The sequence below is a fragment of the Mandrillus leucophaeus genome, unplaced genomic scaffold, assembly GCF_000951045.1.
Source record: "Mandrillus leucophaeus isolate KB7577 unplaced genomic scaffold, Mleu.le_1.0 Scaffold186, whole genome shotgun sequence".
NCBI lineage: Eukaryota > Metazoa > Chordata > Mammalia > Primates > Cercopithecidae > Mandrillus > Mandrillus leucophaeus.
Window position 1 is genome coordinate 3986250 of NW_012101876.1, and position 4723 is coordinate 3990972.

The window sequence follows — 4723 nt, forward strand, 5'->3', positions numbered from 1 at the left end:
TTAGGGCTTCTCTGTGTATGGACTAAGTGAACTACTGAAGCTTCCAACAAAACCCGAGGTGGAAAAGTTGAGGGACTCCACAGCTGCCTGAGGTGGGAGCTGCCAGTGTGCATGGAGAATGGCCACTCTGGCTGCAGCTGAAACCCTAGTCAGGCTGAGGGGAAGGGGAATACACTCCTAACAGCATCTGCTGCTATTCACGAACAGGAATTTAAAGCTATCTTCTTTACCCAACGCAAAAAACCCCAAACATTTTAAAATGGAAACAGCCCCATGACCTGATAGAACTTCTGCTGCTGTTTCTTCACATCAAGAAGATGGGATGCTCAAAGCCAGCCTGTGCACCGTCAGGGCCCATGGAAAGACCCTTTCCACTGGAGTTCCTCCTCTTCCAGCTCTTGCGTTTCTATGTACAGTGAATTTCACCAGCTAAAGTCAGACCAAAAAGATGTTCCTTCCTAGCCCTGTTGTCACTCTTCGTCAGAGTCTTTAAGGAAGTTGAGGTGGGCAAGGCTTGGAGACAGAATTTTTTCCTCTTGTCTAAGCTGAGGTTTTGAAAACACTCAAAGCCGAGCTGCAAACTGGTTCAAATCGGGATTGCAGTCATTTCCACAGTAGAGCAGTTCCCAGTGTCTTCAAAGATAGAGAAGATGAGAGTAGAAGTTCTTCCTAATCGGAAGTAGCTCATTGGGAAGGACTTATGGGGCAACCAATGCGAGTCTGGATGACTGCTGCGAGGTTTGGGACTGGGTAGAGGAGAGGTTGGGGTTGCTTAGCAGGAAGGCCTTGTAGTGCCATTTATGGGAGACACTTTACTATGCCAACAGATGACCTTCTGAAGCCTGTGACTCTCAGCTGGGTGTGGTGATTCACACCTGGTAATCCTAGTACTTTGAGAGGCCAAGGCAGAAGGATTGCTTGAAGCCAGGGGTTTGAGATCAGCCTGGGTAACATAGTGAAATCCTGTCTCTGTAAAAAATTTTTTAAATGGCTGGACATGGTGGTGTGTGCCTGTAATCCCAACTACTGAAGAGGGTGAGGTGGAAGGATTGCTTGATCCCATAAGTTCAAAGCTGCAGTGAGCTATGATCACACTACTGCAGTCCAGCCTGGGTGACAGAGCAAGATCCTTTCTTAATAATAAATAAATAACAAAATAACTAAAGTCTGTGACCCTCGAGGGTACTTGCTTAAAATTACACTGCCTACTATAGGATTCCTCAGACAGCAAGATTATTCTTTCTTTTTTTAGAAACAAGATTTCGTTCTGTCACCTAGGCTAGAGTGCAGTGGCATGATCATAACTTACTTCAGCCTCGATCTCCCAGGCTCAAGTGAGCCTCCCGCCTCAGCCTCCCAAGTAGCTGGGACTACAGGTATGTGCCACCATGCCTGGCTTTTTTTTTTTTTTTTAAATTTTTAGCAAGAGATGAGGTCTTGCTATATTGCCCAGGCTGGTCTTGAACTCCTGAACTCAAGTGCTTCTCCTACCTTAGCCTCCCAAATTGCTGGGATTACAGACATAAATGGCTACACCCAGCCAAGATTATTCTTTCGTTTTGTTTTGTTTTGTTTTCTTGAGACGGAGTCTTACTCTGTTGCCCAGGCTGGAGTGCAGTGGCACAATCTTGGCTCACTGCAACCTCCGCCTCCAGAGTTCTAGCAATTCTCCTGCCTCAGTCTCCCAAGTAGCTGGGACTACAGGTGTCCGCCACTACACTCAGCTAATTTTTGTATTTTTAATAGAGATGGGGTTTCACCATATTGGCCAGGCTGGTCTTGAACTCCTGGCCTTGTGATCTGCCTGCCTCGGCCTCCCAGAGTGCTGGGATTACAGGTGTGAGCCACCGTACCCAGCCAAGATTATTCTTAAAATGGATAGACAGGCAATCCTGACTATGAGGTAGGATAACTCAGGAGATATGAGACCCTTCTTATTTTTCTTCTTATTTTTTTTTTTGAGACCCTTCTTAATAGTTGATAACATAGCTTTATCTTTTTGAGAAAGGCTGGGTGTACTGTACTCATAGATATTATTCTTTATGATAACTACCATGTATTATACTCAGAGCATGAACACAGACCTTTATCTACATTTGCTAATTTGATACACAAATGTCCAGTAGATCTATTATCACTAGTTGACAAATGAGGCAACTGTGGCTCACTGAGATTAAGTGATTTAAAGTCGTATAGCTTCATAAAGAGCAGAGCTGGTGTATTAGGCCATTCTTGCATTCCTATAAAGAAATACCTTGCTGGGTGACATGGCTCACGCTTGTAATCTCAGCACTTTGAAAGGCTGAGGTGGGTAGATCATGAGGTCAGGAGTTCGAGACCAGCCTGGCTAACATGATGAAACTCCATCTCTACTAAAAATACAAAAATTAGCCAGGCATGGTGGTGCACACCTGTAATCCTAGCTACTCAGAAGGCTGAGGCTCGACAATTGCTTGAACCTGGAGGTAGAGGTTGCAGTGACCTGAGATTGCTCCATTGCACTCTAGCTTGGGTGACAGAGCGAGACTGCATCAAAAGAAAGAAAAAAGAAAAGAAATGAAAAGAGAAAAGAGAAGTACCAGAGACTGGGTAATTTATATTTTTTAAAAAGACGTTTAATTGGCTTATGGTTCTTCAGGCTGTACAGTGAACATAGAGGCATCTGCTTTGGGGGTAGCCTCAGGAAGCTTTCAATCATGGCAGAATGCAAAGGGGTAGCAGGTGTCACATGGTGAAAGAAGGAGCGAGAGAGAGAGAGAGTTGGGGAGGCAGGGGTGCCATACACTTTTAAATGACCAGACCTCACAAGCACTCACTATCACACAGACAGCACCAAGCCATTATGGATCTGCCCCCATGATCCAAACACTTCCCGCCAGGTCTCACCTCCAGCACTGGAGATTACAATTCAACATGAGATTTGAGTGGGGACAAATATCCAAACTATATCATTCTGCCCTTGGTTCCTCCCAAATCTCATATCCTTCTCACACTGCAAAATATAATCATGCCTTCCCAGCAGTCCCCCAAAGTCTTCACTCATTCTAGCATTAACTCAAAAGTCCAAAGTCTCACCTGAGACAAACCAAATCCCTCCCACCTATGAGCCTGTAAAATAAAAAACAAGTTAGTTACTCCCAAGATACAGTGGGGGTATTGGGTAAGCCTTCCTATTCCAAAAGGGAGACATTGGCCAAAAGAAAGAGGCTACAGGTTTCACACAAGTTGGAAACCCAGTAGGGCAGTCATTAAATCTTAAAGCTCCAAAATAATCTCCTTTGACTCCATGTTCACCATCCAGGGCATACTGGTGTGAGGAGTGGGCTGCCCAGGCTTTGGGCAGCTCTGCCCCTGTGTCTTTGCAGGGTGCAATCTCTGAGACTGCTCTCATGGGCTGGAGTTGAGTACCTGTGGTTTCCAGGTACAGGGTGCAAGCTGCCAGTGTATCTACCATTTTGGGGTCTGGAGGATGGTGGCCTCTTCTCACAGCTCCACTAAGCAGTGTCCTGGCTGGAACTCTCTTTGGGGACTCCAACCCCACATTTTATCTCCACATTGCCCTAGCAGAGTTTATCTGTGAGGGCCCTGCCCCTGCAGCAGGCTTTAGCCTGGACATCCAACCTTTTCCATACATTCTGTGAAATCTAGGCAGAGGCTGCCAAGGAACTACCACTCTTGCACTCTGTGCACCTGCAGGCTTAACACCACATGAAATCCACCAAGGCTTACAGTTTGCATTCTCCGGAGCAGTGGCCTGAGCTATATGTGGGCCACTTTGAGCCGCAGCTGGAGCTGGAGCACCTGGATGTGGGAGCAGTGTCCCAAGGCTGTGCAGTGGGGCCTAGACTCATGACACCATTCTTCTCAGGCCTCTCTGGGCTCTGGGCCTGTGATAGGAGGGATCACCAAGAAGGTCTCTGAAATACCTTTGAGGCCTTTTCCCCACTGTCTTGGCTATTAACACTTGGCTCCCTTTTAGTTATGCAGATTTCTCTAGCAAACAGTTGCTCCGTAGCCTGCTTGAATTCCTTTTCCAAAAAAGCTTTTTCTTTCTCTGCCACATAGCCAGGCTACAAATTTTCCAAACTTCTATACTCCGTTTCCTGTTTAAATATAAATTCCAACTTTAGGTCATTTATTTGCTCCCTCAACTGAGCATAGGTTGTTAAAAGCAGCCAAGCCACTTCTTGAATACTTGGCTGCTTGGAAATTTATTCTGCCAGATGCCCTACGTCATCACTCTTTTTTTTTTTTTGAGACGGAGTCTTGCTCTGTTGCCCAGGCTGGAGTGCAGTGGAGTGATCTCGGTTCACTGCAACCTCCATATCCCAGGTTCAAGCTATTCTCCTGCCTCAGCTTCCCAAGTAGCTGAGATTACTGGCGCCCGCCACTATGCCCCACTAATTTTTTGTATTTTTAGTAGAGACGGGGTTTCACCATGTTGGCCAGGCTGGTCTTGAACTCCTGACTTTGCGATTTGCCTGCCTCAGCCTCCCAAAGTGATGGGATTACAGGCATAAGCCACTGTGCCCAACTTCAGTCATCACTCTTTAGTTCAAACTTCCACAGATCCCTAGGACATGAGCAGACTGCGGCCACGCTCATTGCTAAAGCATAACACGTGTGACCTTTGCTGCAGTTCCCAATAAGTTCCTCATTTCCATCTGAGACCTTGTCAGCCTGGTCTCCACTGTCCATATCCCTATCGGCATTTTGGTTACAA